At 41.9% G+C, this 20,057-nt stretch overlaps 1 protein-coding gene and 1 long non-coding RNA gene across 9 annotated transcripts in view; one reads left to right on the top strand and one right to left on the bottom strand.

Moving 5' to 3' along the window:
* The window catches only part of RHOBTB2 (Rho related BTB domain containing 2), a 29,938-nt gene extending 24,149 nt beyond the window's left edge, over nt 1-5,789 (bottom strand). Inside the window, exons 1-2 of one of the 5 annotated variants that reach the window (XM_031950893.1) lie at nt 2,722-2,828; nt 1,939-2,494 (exon numbers count right to left, since the gene is read on the bottom strand). The gene's annotated coding sequence lies outside the window, so the exon portion shown is untranslated. Of the gene's footprint in view, nt 1-1,938; nt 2,495-2,721; nt 2,829-4,717; nt 4,737-5,296; nt 5,316-5,712 lie in introns of those variants that run through there. The other 4 variants (XM_031950894.1, XM_031950895.1, XM_031950896.1 and 1 more) reach the window with 4 other exon arrangements.
* On the top strand, nt 2,962-19,772 carry LOC116421423. 4 transcript variants are annotated; one of them, XR_004231774.1, is made up of 5 exons: nt 2,962-5,192; nt 5,610-5,772; nt 11,174-11,533; nt 13,243-14,638; nt 18,638-19,772. It is a non-coding gene; the product is annotated as an uncharacterized LOC116421423 (long non-coding RNA). The 4 variants fall into 4 exon arrangements; XR_004231776.1 differs by lacking the exon at nt 18,638-19,772 and having other exon boundaries at nt 13,243-14,092; nt 14,576-14,858; XR_004231775.1 differs by lacking the exon at nt 18,638-19,772 and having other exon boundaries at nt 2,970-5,192; nt 14,049-14,092; nt 14,576-14,858.
* The last annotated feature ends 285 nt before the right edge of the window (nt 19,773-20,057 follow it).

The following is a 20,057-nucleotide window of genomic DNA, read 5'->3' as shown; positions in this document are numbered from 1 at the left end:
ATAAGCAGGGGACAGTTAACCAATGAGATATCACTTAGAGAATCAAACTCCAATGGGAGGTGACTTCCCACATGAGCCACATTTAAGGAGAAGAAAACTTGAGGGGTCGGGGGAGGAAGAAGGAAAAAGTCCTGTACAACAATATCAAACATGAAGATGTTCTGGAGTTAGTCCAATCTAAAATCCCCCTTTGTTGCCCATCTACTGACCAGGATTTCTTTCAAATTCCTATTCTGACTCTCTCACTATTCCTCCACACTCTGCTTGATATCCTCTAGCTCCAACATATGCTCTCTCTCTCTCTCCAGTTCAACTGTTCACTGCCTAGTTTCAGTAGGGAAAGTGGCTCAGAGTGAGACCAACCACTTCACTTCCCTGGAGGGCACGTGACCTCCCCTTTTGGGAAATGGGGATGAGAACTTCATGAGGTCCCCTGAGTCTTGGTTAATTCATATCAGCAAATTGCTTTGAGATTCTGGGATGAAAAGAGCTACTTTTTCTTCTTATGTAATGCTGACATTATATAATACTAGATTCCATATCTATATATGTAATTACATCTCCCGCTATAATATAGGATGGCCCAATTAAGTCAGGCCACTGGCAGCATAATCAGGCCTATTTTAAATGGGGACCTGTATCTGAGACACAAACAGCTTTCTACTGCAAAACATAATTATATATTATTCTAGTTATCAGTATATATCATATATTCTATTATCATTATCGGTATAAGACAACATTCTAAATCCTAGAGTATTACAATGTGAGTTAATTTGCTCCTATGGCTGGTACTCAATGACCCTTGTTAACATCCTCTGAAGATTTTTTTTTCCTTCTGAAACCCAGACTTTTTCCTAACAACCCTCCTTAAAGACTCAGTTCATCTTTCTTCCCCCCAACTCCCAACATGCAAGTATGATTTTCTTTCCATTCTCTAAATTATGAGCCCCTATTTACTCCCTTCATCCTTATTTATCAAATATAATCTTTTAGCAGCCCTCCTTCCCCCCCCCCCAATCCTTATTGCTCCCCCCTAGATTTTCCTCACTTTGCTTCCCTCGATCTTTGTACTCGGCCCCACGAGACCTGATTTATTTAGACCGTTCTTTCATTGGGTTCCCATCTCAACCTTACCCCTACTTACTAGAATCCAGAAAAGCCCCCTTGTCCCACCCACAGCAAGAGGAGAATGTTTACTCATTAGAGGCTGCCCCAATCCCTGGTTGTCAAGGAAACTACAGAATTTCCCAGAGAGCCTATTCTGTCTCCTAGCAACCCACGGAGAATCTCCCGTATCCTGCATCTTACACAAGGAAAAAAGGGAAGGAGAAGCCTGAAAAATAAGGGGAAGGTATGATCTTTTTATTAAAAGTGGTTCTTAGTAGGACGCAGAAATATTTCTGGGTTAGATGGAGACGCCTCCGACATTCTGACTGAAAGGAAAGCTGGGCCCCGAACTCTTTCCATATTATTTCGGAAGAAGAAGAAGAAGAAAACACCAGTACAAGAAAAACCGAACGCCACCAACATTTTTCGGTGCAGGAAAACGCCAAGGGGCAAGCTCTGAGGCTCCCGGGCCGGCAGTGAAAGCCGGGATCCGGCTGATTGCTACAGAATATCGCTCCCAGTCTGGGGTGCCTCCTTTTTTTCTTTTCTGGAGGGTCTGCTATCCTACACACACACATGCACACGAAATAAAGGAGAATCGGCACAAGCACCAATGGAGTAAAGGCGGCTCCGTTTCTCTACAAAACCCGGAAAAGGCTGCTCCACACCCCCTCCCCCCCCCCCCCGAGAAATCCGCCCCCCCCCCCCCAGCCGCAGAGGCAGGGAAGCCGGGGGCAAGAGACCAGGGGCACAAGAGGGGGGAGGGGAGGGGGTCAGCGGCAAGGGGCGGAGGCCACCCGCGGGAGAAAGAATTAATGGTTTACTTACACCGCTACATGTGACTGGGTAATGCGGAGGGCAGGGATCACACCTCGTCGTGCAGAAGAGACTCATTTTTAGTGGGTGGCCGGGGTGGGTCCGGCGCGTGCAGGCGGGATGCGGCGGCCGGGGCCCGAGGCGGGCCCTAGATGAGGCTGGCCCCCGAGGGCAGGCCGGCCGGGCCCGGCAGGACGGCGGCGCCGGCGGCGCGGTCTCCGCGCGCTGGGCACTGCGGCCGCGGCCTCGCGCGTCTCCTCAGCATCTCCGCGGGCGCGGGGCGCTCGGGGTCATGGGGAGGGGCGCTCGGGGTCACGGGCAGGGGCGGCGGCGGCGCGCTCGGGTCACGGGCTCCGCCGCGGGGGTCCCGGCGCCGCGCTGCGCGGTCGGTCACTGCCCGGCCTACCCCGCGTCCCTCCTTGGGCCGCCGAGGGCGGAGGGAGGGAGGGAGGAAGGGAGGGAGGGGCGAGGCTGCAAGGGCTCGTGGGCGCCCGGGTCCGCTCCGGCGGCGGTGACGGCGCAGCCAAGCTGCCTGGTGCTGCAGTCTCGGGACCTGCCGGGCGACCTCCTTTTTTCCATTCACAAAAAAAAAAAAAAAAAAAAAAAATCACACCCAGAAACGGCGGCTGCGACGGGCCCGCCCCTTGCGCGTCTCATTGGTGCAGAGGTGGGGGAGGGGAGAGAGCACGGGAGCGGACCGCGAAAGGGATTGGATGCTCCCGCCCACTTCGCTCACGGCTCCCCCCGCCCCAACTCCGCCTTCCCGCGCCTGGGGAGCGCTCAGCCGCCGGTCACCTGCTTCCCGGAGCGGGCTGGTCGGTTTCCGCTAACCCTCCGGCCCGGCCCTTTGTGCTGGTGGGGGCCGACGAGAGTCGGACTCCTCGTTCAAAGCCGAAGGCGCGACGGTTAGGCCCGGGGCTTCTTTCTGTCGGTGCCGTGCCAGACCTTCGCCCGCGTCCCCGCCCCTCGGACCCCCGGTCTCCGTCCTGGCCCCGCGCTCCTCCGCCCCTCGTCGCGTTTCCCTCTCCCCTGTTAACCCCCTCTTCCGCGGCCCCTCCCTCCTCGCCCCCAGCCCGAGCCGCCTCCGGCTCATCGCTAGGGAAGACAGAAGACCGGCGGGTCGGCTGCTTCCCCAAAGGTTCCAGATCCTATGTCATAACCCCCCCCCCCCCCCCCCCCCCCCGCTCCGGCGGCCCCGCGACGCTGGGGACGCACCTCTAATCAAAATGTTTTTAAACATTTGTGTAGTGAGACGTTAGTGGGAACGAACAAAGGACGTAATTTGCTCTTCCCATTCAAGTTCATGAATCCCCTGAAAGCTATCGAAGGGGCCTGTGGACCCCAGGTTTAAAATGCCTGCCCTAGTCAGTTCCCTAGCCCTGATCCTTGTTCTGGGGAGTGCCTGCGAACATCCAGCGTCCCTCGTCTGTGTGTAGCTTCCCCATTTAAAAAAACAGGACCGTTAGGATTTGAGGACTGGGGAACGCTTCCAGGTGAAATCAGCCAAACCTTGTCCTGCAGGCAAGGATTATACCGATATTCTCCTAAACTTAAATCTTCTTCCTTAGGAGAATAGAGGAAGCTCAATTGTGATCCTGCGCTCAGGTCTCACGTGAACATTCCCACATACATATACCTGGTCTTATGTCATGGCTGGTCGTTACTAGAATGAATAGTACACCCCAGTCCCGACTATCTGACTGCAGATTATCCACAGATTTAAAGTTCGGACTAGTAAGCAGCACCTCACGTCAGAAATCGCTCCCACACAGCACCGCATCTACTTCGGGTTAGGTGATGTCGTGTGTGTCCCCCTGCCTTTAATCATTACTTCCAGAATACAGGTCTCATCCATTCAGATAAATAAATCCCTCTACCCCGATAGAAAGAAACTGAGTGTCCACTAGTAAACCCTTCCCCCAAGCTCTGACAATGGTAGTCCCTGGTCTCAGAAGTTCCTGATGATTCTCTGGGTTCGAGCAATCCCCACGCCTCCACTCTTGTAAACAGCTAGCTTCCTTCTGGTTCCAGATACCCCACTGGTTTCCCGACAGGCTGAAGTCCCAGTCAGTCGGGAAGGGGTGGGAGCAGAGCAGGAAGCTGAACCTCCTCCAAAGTCACGTAAAAGTACAGCCTAGGGGGGTAGGACTTAAACTCCCTTAGTTAGGTACGGACCTTTTGTTCCCTCGCTCAGCCACAGTCCTTGCCAGACTTCAGAAGATAGTCCGAGGGCAGGGGAGGAAACAAGTTTTGGAATTTGGAAACAAGAAGGGAAGTCCTGCCCCTTTAAGGTTTCTGATTTGGTAGAGGGGATGGATTGTTGACAAAATGCAGGTGCTGCTTGGGATCCAGTTCAAAGACAGACCCATGTCCCTCTTGACTAAAGAAAGACCAGTTTGATCAGACATCTAGTTTTCCTGACTTCCAACTTCTGATCTCTTCTATGGTCAGTTCCTTCTTACAATTCTCAGCTTCTTCACATCACAATTGCTTTCAATCATTCCCATCTTACAAGATTTTCCATTTAGAATTCCATACAGCACCATTACCACTACCATCCCATTTCCCCTTCCCATCCTATCATAACCCCCCACATAAGTCATTCCCTCTGAGTTTGGGTAGCCCTTCCATCATGGACCCCTTCCTCCTTCAATCCCCAGACCACCTCATACATTTTTTCTCAAACACTTATGATCGGATCAGAGAATGTGAGAGCAGAAACCTTAGAGATCATTAGTTCTACCTTCTTCCTCTAACCTCCAAACAGCCTCCTGGTTCCTCCCAGCATCACCTTTAGACTGAGCTCTGCGTCCGCAGCCAAGATGCTACAGGTCTCATCTACCCCCTGTTGCCATGCAGATCAGAAGATGCCTCTGAAGCAGCCTCTGAACTCGTCTTCATTCCATACACCCTGCTTTGGGCTGCTGTGACACTTTTTTCACTTCCCAGCCCCAGCCAAGACTGTTCCCTCACCCTTACTCCTCCCCTTCCCTCCCCTTCTGAATCTCAGGACAACATCAAAGGCCAAGGCAAAATCCAGCCTAAACAGCAAGAGACAATTCAACAACCTAAGCAATTCAGACTCAAATCTGACTCGCATTCCCCTCTCCTCAATGCTCCATAACCTCCATACCGCAGGAGAAGAGCTATTCCAAAAGAACCATATTTCGGCAGAAGCTTCACCTCGCCCTGCCTTGGCTCAATATCCAGCACCTCACCCAAACCACAAAGCCGGAGCTTCTATCGCCAGAGCAGAAGCCGCCTCGGTAACCACTGAAAGAACCCTGGTTTTTGTTAGGTTAGATTATTTTCAAAGCCAGTCATGAGAGGGACTTATGTATGTGGTTTGGTTCACCTTCCCCTTACAAACCTCCTGGCCTCTCTCCTTCCCTTCTCTCTCTTCCCCGTCCTTCCCAAATCTCTGCTTGGAATAAAGCTGATGGCTCCATGAGATAGATCATAATTGCAATTTTATTTCCCAAGTCCAGTATCATCAGGACTACAACTATTGAGTTCCCTTCTCCCACTGGATCACAGGGTAATAATGCCCTACCCCGTGATCTGGCTTATTGGCTCCAGGGGAGCAGAATTTGCCTGGGGCAGCTGGGCAAAGTTCTTGGCAGCTGTGAGCAGGGTCTCATTCCTGAGTCGGCCCCGCCCCTAACTCTAATATGTTTATCCAGATCAGAACCCTGCTGTGACTGCAACTTTCTGTACCAGACTTTCCCTTTCTCCCTGAAGAGGGGCTTCCTGCTGAGGATGGGGGAACCAGCCTCATGGACTTACCCAGAATCAGTCTCTTCCTATCAAAAAGCCTCAGAGAAGAGTGTACAGGAGCAAATCAAGGTAAGACTTGAGCCAAGATCTCATCCTTCCAGTTCATTCAACGGGATGTATTGACCATGGGGAACTGTTGGGAGGAAGGAGCATAGATAAGGGTTGCTTTTTACTTCTCAGCTTGTAGGAATCCTAAGAGGATTCTTGGGGTTTAAATGTCTAGAGAATAGAGCAAAATAAATTTAAGACAAAAGGGGTCAAGCCACCAAAAGGAAACACATTGCTTTGTTATCCTAAGTCTCACATTTCCCTAGCTGTCTGCAAAATATTCCCTTGAGCAGGAACTCTAAACAGGTCTATGGACCCAAATAGAGTTTAGGAGATCCATGACCTTGGGTGATAAAAAAATCACATTTTTTTGTAAAAGTTGTTTTTTTTTTTTTTTTTTTTTTTTTTTTTTTTTTTGAGAAGGGATGAATAGGTTTCATCAGACTATCCAAGGAGTGCAAAAAATATATTTAAAACTGCCTGCTTTCAGTTTCAATGATCTTGTGATGGAGTCATCTACATCCAGAGAGAGGACTATGGGAACTGAGTGTGGATCATAACATAACATTCTCACTCTTTTTGTTGTTTCTCGTTTGATCTTGTGCAGCAAGATAATTGTACAAATATATTCACATATATTGGAACTAATATATATTTCAACATATATACTGGATTACTTGCCATCTAGGGGAGAAGGTGGGAGGAAGGAGGGGAAAATTTGGAACACAAAGTTATGCAAGGATCAGTGCTGAAAAATTATCCGTGCATATGATTTGAAAATAAAAAGCTTTAACAAAAAACAATTGCTTGCTTTAGATTATGAAACTATCTGCCACTGCCACTACTACATCCCAACTGTGTACTTAAGAATGACTATCAGAGTAGTCAAGAAATGGGAGGGGGGCTGATTTGTTGTTCTGGTCCCTCTTCAGGGATAGTCCTAAGTATAGACTCATCTAAATTGTATCTTGAAAACTGGGCTGCTCAGCAGCTAAAACATAAAGTCTTTAACCAGAAGTACTTTGGCTATTGCTTCCTCCTCATTTATTATGGAGTAACAAATGTAGGTTCCTCTTTGTTCCTTTCCCACCTAACTCTTTCCTCCCTCTCAGCATTTAAATGTGTCCCTTCTACCTGGATTTGCAATCAACTCTCTTGGAGTCTAGTATCACAGCTTCTACTCACCTCTGGACATATCCTTGAACTCTTAAGAAAAATTTTTCCATCTCACTATTTGCAATACCTTTAGGGGCAAGAAAACAACTAAGTTAGGAAGAGGAGACCCCTCAGAGGCCTTCTTGGAAATGTCAAGAAAAAGCTATTTTATTAGTCATACCAAAGTTCATGTTTTTGTGACTTTATATAGTTTAGAAAAAGCAAGCTAATTTGACCCCTTTTCATTCTTGGACTCTTGAAATCAAAAGTTTAGATGTGCTCTCTAAATTTAACCCTTGGTATAGGTGAAAACAGTAACCTCTTAGTAGATATTATAGCACCTGGAAGCTCACTAAAGTTCTGTTATCTCCCTGTAGGCAAATTTGCCTTCTATTGGCACCTGCCCCTGTCTCTAAAGAACCTAAGGCTCATGGCACCCCAACCCTCTGCCCAGGAGACTAAAAGTTCAGAGCCAGCAGCTAACAAAGGCAGAGTTACTGCCTATTCAGACCTCTGGCAAGGATGCATAAGATTTTGGCCTGCCCTTTTAATCACTGTAAACTTCGAGGAATCTACAGGATTAGGGTAGGGAAATGGCAGTTTCCTAGTCCAGAGATCACTGTTAATTATACTATCATGTCTTCACAAAGAGAGCAGCCCCAGTCGTCTTAGGTCCAGGCTACAAAGAGAATCTGAGGCTATATCATGAATCAAACTGTTTTGAGCTTCCATGGTCTCCATATTTAGGAAACTCTTGTTATAAAGAGAAAGGGAGTGAGTGCTGGACAACAATGGAGAGTGAAATGAACATGTCAATTTATTCTGAAAAATAGTCAATTGAGTCAAAGTATACTGTCTAGGTTCAAAAACCAGGGTTTCTGCATTCCTAGCTTAGGATCCTTGAACAAGAAAACTCCCTTTAGTAGGTAGGACTCTTAAGGAAAGCAATCATACTATACTGGTCAAGTAGAGGGGGCTAGAAATGGGGACTAGGAATGAGCACCCAGATTTTCTTCTGTTTTTTTTTTTCCTTTCTCCAGATAATCCTTCATACAAACTATCAGTATAATCTGTCTAAGGCATAGATCTATTCTTATTACTCATCCGTTCTGGAAATGGATTCTAGTGGCCATCTTAAATTCAACAGTTCAAAACAAACTCTTTCTTTTCCCTTAAATCCTGTCTTGACCTCTCTACAACTTATTATTACTCTGGATAGAGGGAACCATCTTCCATCTGGGCCTTCAGGCACTATGCTGCTTCCTCCCATATCCAATTTGGTATTAAGAACTCTCAACTTGATCTTTGCAACATCCCTTAAATGTACCCTTTTCTTTCTCCTCTGACACGGCTATCATTTGGTGCAGACCCTCATCACCTCACGCCTGCATTATTGAGGGTGGGCTACTGGTGGGTCTTACCTGCCTCAAGAGTCTTTGCCCATTCCAATCCATTCTCCATTCAAACACAAAAATGATTTTCCTAAAGCACTGATCTGTCCATGTTGATCTCCCCCCACAGTAACTCCCAATATATATTTCAATTGCTCTTTATCAACACTGGAATCAAACACAAAATTCTTTGACATTCAAAGCCCTTCAAAACTCAAATTCCCCTAGCCTACTCCATACTTTTCCTTTCACCCAATGATACTGGATTCCTTCCTGTTCAAAAAGTAAGACATTCCATCCCAGAGTCCTCTTCTCAACCTAATGGCTTCCTTTTAGCCTCAATTAAGCTTACTTCTATAGAGAACTTTTCCCAACTTCTCCTAATTCTAGTGCTTTCCCTCTTCTAATTTCCTATATTCATCCAGTATTTAACTTGTTTGTATTAAATTATTTGCTGGTGGACTCTCTCATTAGACTCCTTGAGGACATAGATTGCCTTTTTTTTTTCCTTTTATCTCTTCCTCCTTATCTCTTTTCCCCTTTACTCCTCTAGATTTATCAAAAGTAGGGCAAATAAGTGGTGCTTACTGTTTATTTACTGACTGCTCAAAAGCCTTCAAGCCTTCCCAAAGTTTCAAAATAAAACAAAAACTCCTTAGACTGTATTTAAAGCCCTTACAATATCTCTTCAATCTACATTTCTGCAGTATTTCACAAAACTTCCTATCACACATTCCACTAGTCAAACTATCTATTCTCCAAACCAGACTTTGCATCTCTTAAATCTGCCATATCTTCTACTTGGAAAAGAACACTCCCTTATCTTCCCTCCTTTTCAGGTGATTCTTACTTTTCTTTCAAAATTTAGCTTATTGGTTATTTCTTCTTGTAGTGTTCTCTGAACCACTGAGCTAAAAAAGGTTTTAATCCCTTCTCTTTTACCTTCACAATCCCCTTATTTGTGGCATTCATGATATTGACTTCCTTCAGGCTTCAAAAAGGCATGTTTAGGGAGCATGTGAAATATCTCAATTGTTCACTAAATAGACCCCACTTAATCCACCAGCCTACTGATATTGTCAGTTTCTCACTAACACAAATATATTTATCTCTGGCTACCAAAGGCCATTCAACCTGCAGCTATCCAAACTGTACCATACTTTTCCAGTGGTTCTAAGCAGTTTGGATTAATCTTCCTTTGGCAAGGAGAAATTAATCTAGCCAGTGAAATGAAATGAGCAGCTAGGTAGCACAATAAATAGATCTGACCTTATATCTGGCCTCAAATGTTTAGTAACTGTGTGACTCTGAGCAAGTCACTTAACTATATAAGATAGGGATGACAATTGCACCTGCTTCCCAGAGTTGTGAGGATCAAATGAGATTTATTTTAAAAAGGACTTAGCACAGTGTCTGGCACATAAAAGGTACTTAATAAATGCTTATTACCTTCCCAGTTTCCCATTATTTATTTTTAAGTTTAAATTTTAAATTTTAAAATTAAGTTCTAAATTATCTCCTTCCTTCCAACCCCTTCCATACCCAATTTCTGTGAACTCCCTCTTTCTCAGTGGTTTCTGTTACTTTCTCTTCCTTTACAACTCTCCCACATGATGAAATGGCCTTTTCGCCCCAGTCATTAAGAGTTGTGTTCAATTCTTTGTGACCCTATTCTTGGCAAAGATATGGAATGATTGATTGATCTTTCTTTCTCTAGCTCATTTTATAGATGAAGAAATTGAAGCAAATAGGGTTAAGTGATTTGTCCAGGATCACACAACTAATAACTGTCTGAGATCACATTTGAACTCTGGAAGAGTTCCTGACTTCAGGCCTGCCACTTTATTCACTGTGCCACTTAGCTGCCCCTCATTTTCCCTAACTCCTATTAATTCCAGTGGTTTTCTTCTTTTAATTATTTACTTTTTATCATCTTGTATATCACATTGTTTAGATGTTATCTTCCCTATTAGATTATAGGTTCCTTGATGGCAGAGGCTGTCTTTTTGTATCCCCAGGGATAAGCACTGTACCTGGCAGGCCAAAATAGCAGGTACTTAATAAGTATTTATTGAATAAATGATTTGGTCCTCATAAACTCTGAAAGATATCTTAAAGTGCTAAAATACTAAATCTATTATTTTGTACATTGTTCATAAACCTGTATCATCTCATTTGGGTTCCCCTCTCTATTCATGGTCCCCTGCATTTACAAAACTCAGACACTTATGCAGTGATTACATAGTATATTAGACATAGAATATAGTGTGTGGGGTGAATTGAAAAAAAAAAGGTATATGTCTTCAAAATATCTCCTATATCTTCCTCCTAGTTTTCATTGTTGATCATCCAACGTGGTAGGGGAGGGGAAAGTGGGAGAAAAGGAAGGAAAGGAGGAGAAAAAGAAGAAAAGAAGGGAAAAAAAGGAAGGAAAGGGAAAAAAGCAAAGAAAAAAGGAAGGAAACAAGCAACTATTAAGCACTTAATATGTACAAGGTACTATGCTACGTGATTTACAAATATTATCTCATTTGATTTTTTACAATAATATCCTGGGAGGTAAATGCCATTATTATTATTATTATCATCCCCATTTTACAATTGAGGAAACTAAGGAAATCAGAGGTTAAGTAACTTGCCCAGGATAACAGTTAAAAAGTGACTGATGCCAATTCAATGCTCTCTCTGATGATAAAGGATTATGGTAAAGATCATCCAGACCTGATTAGAATCAACAAGGGAAAGAAGGGAAGACAGTGAGGGAAGTAGGTTTCCTCACTTACCTCCCTGGTAGAATTCATAATTGCTAGAAGTCTCAGCAATTGTAGATTTTTTGCTTTTGGCTCCTGGTCTTTACCTCTTTACTTCTCTTCTAGCTTCAGGACCTCTTCCACTGCACCATCATCTAGCTGTCTCTTCTCCAAAGTGTCCTAATTTCAAGGCAGCACTGGTCATGGTCTCTGAGATTCCTCATGTAGTTCTTCTCACTCCCCACATTTGAACCTGGAAACAGTAACCACTTTCAAAGATACAGCTTCCAGCTAGCTTGCACCATCTTCAAGGAAGTGAAAAAACTGGAACTTCACAATCAGTGGAAGAAAAGAAAGCAATCATGGGTGCTTAAATATATAGATCACAAGGACTTCTGACCTGCAAATGAAAAATCACTCAGACTCCTGAGGGGAAGGGAACTACCTACTAAGTTCTTCCACACCAGCATCAATGGAAATATTTAGGTAAGTCTCACTATCTAAACAGCATCCCCAGGACTTATTATCTGTTTACATTCCTATGGCTGGATGATACTTGTAACTCATTAGAACGTTCTCATTATTGTGGCATTTAGAAGGAGTATATATAGATAGAGAGCATGGGTATAAGTTGAATATGAAGGGATAAAAATTTTTTAAAAGATGAAATTTAAAGGTGAGAGAGGAATGTACTGGGAGAAAGGGAAAGGGAGAAATGGAATGATGCAAATTATCTACCATTAAAAAAGAGGAGGCAGGGAAAAGGTTTTACAATAGAAGGGAAGAAGAGGGGAAGAAGTGGAGAAGAGAGTGAACCTTACTTACTCTCATAAGAATTGACTCAAAGAGGAAATAACATACATATTCAATATTAGTATAGAAAACTATTTTATCCTGCAGGTACATAAGAAGGGAATAGGATATGGGAAGGGAGGGGAGAGAGGGGGATAAAAGAGAGAGCATATTGGGAGAGGGAGTGCTCAATACCAAAACTTTGAGGAGGGACAGGGTGAGAAGAGAGAATAAATGGGGAGGGGGGGAATACAGTTAGCAATGATAGTTTCTCAGATAATGCCTCAATTTTGAAAACAGAAGGAACTGAGTCAAATTTATAAAAAATAAGAATCATGCCCAATTGACAAATTGTGCCCAAAGGGCTATAAATTCATGCATATCCTTTAACCTAACAATACTACTACTAAGCATGAATACCAAAAGAGACTAAAAAAGACCTATGTGTGAAAAAATATTCATAGCAGCTCTCTGCTTAGGGTGAAAAATTGGAAATGAAGGGAATGTTCAACTGAGGAATGTTTCAATAAATTGTGGTATATGTTTGTGATGGAATATTGTTTTATGGGAAATGATGAGCAAGATGCTCTCAGAAAAAAAAAATCACCTGGAAAATCCTCCATGAACTCAAGCAAAATGAAATGTGCTGTATACAAAATAAGTAATGTTCTGGGATGACCAGCTGCAAATGACTTTGCTATTCTCAGTAGTACAATCATCCATGACTACTCTGAGGGACTTATGATATTAAAAAAAAACTTGGATCTATACAGAGAGAGAACCGATTTGTCTGAATACAGATTGAAGCATTCTTCTCTCTTTATCTCTCTTTTTTTTAAACTTAATTTTTCTTGAAGGTTTTTATTTTCATTAGGGTGGGAGAATTATGTTTTCTTTCACAACTTGATCTTTATGGAAATGTTTTGCAGGATGAGGATTAAAAAAGAGAACCTTGAACTCAAAAAGTTTAAAAACAAATGTAAAAAATAATTGTTTTAAATGTAATTGGGGAAGAATATTTAATACATCAAATACTCCCCAAATACCCTCTTTTCTAAAGAAAAGAAAATAGCATCCTTAGGTTCTAGGGGAAAAGTAATTCATAGAGATTTTGGAGATTGGTCAGGGAAGATTAGACTATACTTTTTTGTCAGGGAACAGATTGTATGTTTCCCAACTTCCACCCTAGCCCAAGGGGGGAATGTAAGCTTATTTAGTAATTTTGTCATTTGTAGTTTTGAATCTCCAGAGGCTAGAAAAGAGCTTTAGCCAAGAAACCCATAGTAGGAGCTTCTTGTTATTAGGTAATTTCATTCAGTCTGACTTCTTGTGACCCCATTTGAATTTTTCTTGGCAAAGATACTGGAATGATTTGCTATTTTCTTCTCCAACTCATTTTCCAGATAAGGAACAGAAACAAATAAGTCCAGGGTCACAAAGCAGTGAGTCAAGTCATATTTGAACCTCAGATCTTCTGGAGTCCACTCAATCCATTTCCTTGCCTGATGTTGTTGAACAGAATAGAATCTTGAAGGCATAATTAGTTAGCAGCTAACCTCAAATGGGCTGGTAAAGTGAGAACAGAGATCCAAGAGATCTTGGGCATTTTATTTAAACTATTTGAGTGGGTTTTTTAAATTATAAATATGGAGAGGGGGGATAGACTTTGGCCTTTCAGAAGGCAATTATGAGAATATATAAGAGGTAAAGAATGCATTATAGTTAGGGGGAATTCTTTTTATTAGGCTAGATACTAACCTAAAATTAGAGTTTAATAAAGATGATGAGATAAGCTAAAGTAGAGGTGGGAGAAAAAGTTTGAGGGGAGGGGGGAGGAGAGAGTAGGCACTAAGGGTGAGAAAGCATTACTAGAAATCTAGTATGGGATGCAATTGTTCATCTGGTCTCTTTCATGATCAGACAACCCAGTCTAGGCATGGGAAACTGCTATATTAAGATTAACCAAAGTAATTGTGGCTGCTTAGTTGGAAAAGAAAATTGGGTTGGGGTGGGGGAAGGATTGGCAAATTTCAATTCACCACAAGGAAGGACTTCCTAATCATTAGAAGTGTCAGTCTTTACAGTAAGTTGGCTGTAGAGGTATCTCTTGGCTTCTGACAGAAGTTAGATGACCAGTTGTCAAGTATGTTATAAAAAGGATTCCTCCTGTTCAAATATGGGTTGAACTCTGAACCTCCTTTCATTTCAGCACTGAGATTCTATGAGATTTCTAGCCCTACTTCCCAAGGTCAGGTAAGTTCTTAATTCTTGCCCACATGTAGCCCCCTTAGGGCCTCAGGAACTTCCCTAAAACTAGTTTAAAAAGGAAAGATTTGTGGGAGTTTTTGAGAAATCAGGGCAAGTAGGCATGGAAAAGGAGGCTAATTAAACTTCAGGAACTTGTAGATCTGACTAGTGTTCCTTTTATAAAACGGGAGTTGGGGGAGCTTATTGAGTGGAAATGTAAGCTCTATAGAAATATAACAATTTGGGAGTTCAGCAAAATTGGAATTTGTTGTTGTTGTTAAGGCTTACAAGTTTCATGCTGCTTGCCCTGGCTGCCATATACAACACTAGAGAAGGACTAGGGCAGAAGACAAGGCAGGTCAGGGTCCAGCCACAACCTGACCAAAGATATGGGATCCAGCCATAGCCTGAGAGTTCAGAGGCAAGAAAATTGAAAAAGAACTGGGAGATAGAAGAGACTAGTTCCAATCTTTCTTCTTTTATTAATAGATGCCTGACCTCGGGCCCTATCAATAAGACAGGAAAAATACTTCCCCTGTCTGGAGAGAAAAGGTAAAATGAGATGCATCACTCTGTTTAAAATAGATGTGTGTATGTATACATATGTGTATATATGTAATTTTTTGCAGAATACATTTTTGTATTTAATATAAATATCTTAACAATGCTTTTTACATTGCTGTTTTTCCATTGATTCTTCTTCTCCCTATATAATGGTTCTCACCCTTGTAACAAAGAAGTAAAGTTAGACAAATCAATACTTTTGTTGTTGTTTGGTCATTCTTCAGTTGCGTCTAACTCTTTGTGATCCCATTTTGGGGTTTTTTTTGGCAAAGATACTAGAGTAGTTTGCAATTTTCTTCTCCAGCTCATTTGATACATGATGAAACTGAGGGTAAATGGGGTTAAGTGACTTGCTCAGGATCACACAACTAGCAAGTATCTGAGGTAGAATTTGAACCTCAGGTCTTTCTGATCTAGCATTCCATCCATTAAGCCACTTAACTGCCCCATGATAATATTAGTTAGCATTTTAGAGTTTGCAAAAGGCTTTATCTTATTTAATATTCACAAGTGCTATTATTGTCCCCATTTTGCAGAGGAGGAAACACTCTTGAGAGGCCAAGTGACTTGCCTATAATCACACAACTAATAAATGTCTGAAGTGAAATTTGAACTCAAGAGCTCTATCCATTGCATTGTCACCTAGCTGTCTATCTTATCTTCCATCTTAACCATAACTCTGTTAAGAATCAACTCCTCTCCCCCTTCACTGGCTTGAAATCATGATCTATGCTCACTGTAATTGTGACTAGCTATGTTTATCAGAGGCCACATGATCTTCCCAGGCCCTTCTAGCTTCCATTTCAGTGACTCTGTGGCCTTTCAATCTCTTCTTCCTTCCCCCTGTCTGCTTTTCAGTGCTGGAAGAGACACTTGTGTGATCTCATCAAAGCAATAATTAGCAATTTGGGAACCCAGGGTAAATAGTATAAAACATACCTCTAAGCCTTTTTTTTTTTAAGACAGAGTCAATTCAGGGTACAGTTGGAAAGCGATCCTGGACATGAAGACAAAGATACTGGACTGGACTTAGGCAGAAATCCCCGGTCTTAAGAGAGGTTATAGGATGCTATGGGGAGAGTTGGCGCGAGTGAGGACAATGGAGAACATACTTGGAATGTGGCCATGGAAGGAGAAGGAAGACGTGTGCCATACAGTAGCCAGGGACAGGCCCGGAAAGTGGGTAACCAACATTAAGTATTTACTCTGTGTCAGGCACTGGGCCAAGTTCTGAAAACACAAACAGAATAAGCAAGAAAAAAAGAGAGATCAAGACTTCTTAGAGGTCAAGAGACTTTGACTTCTAGGAGCTGACATTCTGTGGAGAAAGATTCCAGAAAGGAAGTTTAAAAACAGTACCAGGAAAGAAAGTGACCTTTGAGGAAGTGGGGGCAAAGTCTGTAACAGAAGCAAAGCTCAACTGAGCCAATCCCGGAGGTGGCAGAGGATGACAGAGCAAGGCCAACAAAGGGATGTTTCCTGAGGAGAAGGTCGGGGAAGGCCAGGGGTTTGGGGAAGAAAGGTGGCTGGCCTGGGTTTGTTCCCAAAATGAAGGTCCCAGAAAGAACTCATTGGTTAGAAGAGAAGAGGGGAATCATGGGGGAGATGTTTACAGGGTCAGGAAACCCCAGGCACCCAGAGAAGCTAAGCTCAATTGTTGTAATGCAGTTGAAGGAATATAAATGATATTTGTGCCATCTAAAATTCAGGGCAAAGTCTGATTTTATACCCTGCCGTAATTACAGCAGATAGATTGCATAGTGGATAAGGGCCACTGGGCCTGGAATTGGGAAGCCCTGGATTGAAATCCAATCTCAGACAGGTACTGGCTGTGTGACTGAGCAAGTCACTTACTCCTGTCTGACTCAGTTTCCTCATGTAAAATGACTTAGAGAAGGAAATGGTAAATCACTCGAGTATCTCTGCCAGGACAATCACAAATGGGGTCATGAAAAATCAGATGGGACTGAACCACAATTACAGCTCTGATCTCAAGAAGGTTTTGAAAATTATGCTCTCTGTGTTCCTTATAATCTGCTGGAGGCTTTGCATCTTCACTGTAACAGATAAAATTTTGATTTCTTACACACAAACACAAGACCTAGAGATCCTGAATAGAATTTTTTAGTAAACTTCATTTTTAAAAAAATGTTGTCATAGTTTCCCCCAGTATTCTTTTCCTTCCCTGCCTTATAATAACTTATAATAAAAAGCCATTTTTAAAAACAAAGGGAAAAAATCAGTAGAAGTATCAATACATTCAAAAAGTCTGGAAAGATGTGCAATATATAAAGCCCGTGGATGTTCCATTCTTACAAAAGGGTGGATTAGGAGTATCTTGTCAGGTTTTTTTCTTTCATACCATGCTGGTTTTTAATAATTCTGTAACATTCACTTTTGATTTTTGGTGTGAAGTTGTTCTTTCCATTTATATATCAACATAGTTGCTGTGTATGTTTTCTTGCTTCAGTTTATGTAGATTTTTCCATGCTTCTCTTTCTAAAAGCATAGTAATATTCCATTACTTCTATGAAACACAATTTGTTCAATGAGCATTGATTGTTTCCAAATTTTTGCTATTATAAAAAGTACTTTATTAATAAGTCAGTTGGTAAATAATTAAGGGCCTACTATGTGTGTCAACATTAAGCCTGTGTGAAAATTGGGTGATGACTATTAAAAAGTATTAAAAAGTATGCTCATTGCATTTGGAACAGTAGGATAAAGGGTCCTGGAATTGGAGACAGGAGAAGTCTTGATTTAAATCCTGATTTCATACTTGATAGGCTCTCTGAACATGAATAAATCACTTAAACTCTTTGGGCCTCAGTTTTCTCATCTGTAAAGTGAGGATAAAGTGCTCCTTTTTTTCAGGGTCTTTAATAGGAAGAAACCCTTTGAGGACCTTCAGGCACCATGTAAATGCCAGCCATTATTTCTCTGCATTCTATGTTGTGCCCTAAGTATCTTATTGCTGTACTTCTCCTAGTCACATCTGATTCACATTCTCATTCACACTTATCATCTAAGATATAAAGAAAGTTGCCAATGTTCCATTATTTAGGCATCAGAAAGGAAGAAGATGGCAATAGTTATTCCTACTGAACTTAAGAAAATGTTCTTCACCAAGGCCAAAAAAGCTGCTCAGGTGACCTGGATGCCTACTTTAAAAAATATTGACTACATCCACAGATTTTTGTATGTTGTCTCATTATCATCATCTTCAGTGAAATTGGTTGTTTCTATGATTTGTCCTTTGTCCCATTCATTAAAATTATCTAGTAACCTAATTTTTAATCTGTGCTTCCAAGACCCTTTATTGAATGTAATTTTTATTGCATCCTACCTAATGAAAGAGACTTGAGAGCTCTGAGCCAATGGTACTTTAAAGGGTCCATTGTACCCTCTAATAAGGGGGTCAACAGATTTTTCTCACAATTTGTGATGTCCCCTCCTTCCAGGGCACTATTTTTCTAGGGCTAGCTATTCAGACATTCAAGACAAAGAATAACTCCATTGATTGCCATATGGCACATATGCTAAAATAAGCAAAAGGATATGTCAGCTGGGTCACAAGTTGAATGAAGCAAGGAATATCTCCACTGCTGAATGGATTTCTCCTTAGTTGTTAAGCACAGGAAGATGGTACAAATTATCAGTCAGTGACCTAAGCAATCATAGAATGGTTATAAGATGGTCACCTGCTCCTGTTGGATGAGAGATTTGGTCTGAAGGTACAAAAATATATTGGGGTACTTTCTATGTAGTTGTCATCTCTGCCATCTTGGTCACCATGACAAGGAAGAACAAGGGTGGAGGGCCTCTAGTTAACTTTTGTAATTAAGCAAGTGAACTTGGGTTCTGTAGCTCACAGCTCTGGGGCCTTATACACAGAATTTTATTTCATTCTATCAAATTGGTTAATATTGATAGGAATAGAATAGGGATTAAAAAGAATTTCTCAAATTCTCCCCCTTCAATCCACAGAAGACACCAATCTTTGGATCCTAATAATCTAAATGCATGGAGACTAATCCTCCATAGGCAACATGAAACCAAAAGAAGGAAACCCTCCTGAAGTGCAAGGGTGACATCAGAGAAGAGGGAAAGTGGGCACAACTTCTACTGATTGTTTCATTTGATCAAGCATTAATTCATACTAAATATACAATGAATGTTCTGAGGTGATGCTCTCATTGACCCAAGAACCATGAGGGACAGGTACCTCCTAGCCAAACGTGCCCTACAAGGTAAGAAACTGGGGGGAACCATAGGGCGTATGTTCAACTGCAACAGCATAAGCATTGTCTACTCTATATACTGGTTCTGGAAATCCTTGAGTTTATGAAAACGATTCAAGCAATGACAGTCACCCCACTATGGTGATGCGAGACCTCTGATACAGTACTCTGGTGCTTTTGAGAACTCTTCCTTTTAGGAATACAGAATGAGTGGGGCTTCAGAGCAGCTTCGAGTGGATTTACTTCTTCAGATCACTTGCAGAGATCCCTCTCTGTTAAAATTCTAGTTTGCTATGACAGGTCAGGTAGTGAGAGCTGGTTCAAATCTTAATAGCACTAAACATCACTAAAAAAAGAGAATTTATATTTTTAGATTGGAAAATTCAAATAACTGAAATTTTTTTATATTTAGCATATATTACCAAACCTTATGTCAACTATTAAAACTGCAAAATTATCATTCTAGCCATTTTCTTTTAGCTGCTCATCTGTCCCTTACTACAGAATTAATAGAACACTTTTTTTTAAAACTATGATTACCCCCTGATATATAACTGCATTCATTTGGAATTTGTCAAACCATTCAATTGTTAGAAAAAGCTCTGAGATGGGATGTATAAATTTATTCAATTTCAAGAAAATGCAGATCAATACCACTACACACTTCTCAGACAAGCTAAGATGACAGGAAAACATAATGATGAATATTGAAGTTGTGGGAAAACAGACACAGTATGTTGTTGGTGGAGTTGTGAACTGATCCAACCATTCTGGAACAATATGGAACAAAGCCCAAAGGTTTCTAAAACTGTGCATCCCTTTTGATCCAGCAGTGTGTCTACTGGGTCTGTATTCCAAAGAGATCACAAAAAAGGGAAAAAGACCCACATGTGCAAAAATATTTGTAACAACTCTTTTTGTAGTAGCAAAGAACTGGAAACTGAGTGGATGCTCAATAAGTTATAGAATATAAATGTTATGGAATAATGTTCTATAAGAAACTATCAGCAGGATTTCAGAAAGTTCTAGAGGGACTAAGTGAGCAGAACCAAGAAAACATTGTACACAGCAACAAGAAGATTATATGATGATCAACTGTAATGGATGAGGTTCTTTTCAACAATGAGGTGATTCAGGCCAGTTTCAATGGTCTTGTGATGATGGGA

Source organism: Sarcophilus harrisii, chromosome 2 (assembly GCF_902635505.1).
Source record: "Sarcophilus harrisii chromosome 2, mSarHar1.11, whole genome shotgun sequence".
NCBI classification, from domain to species: domain Eukaryota; kingdom Metazoa; phylum Chordata; class Mammalia; order Dasyuromorphia; family Dasyuridae; genus Sarcophilus; species Sarcophilus harrisii.
The sequence above is the reverse complement of the archived record's forward strand: the minus strand, read 5'-3'. Positions and strand labels throughout refer to the sequence as shown.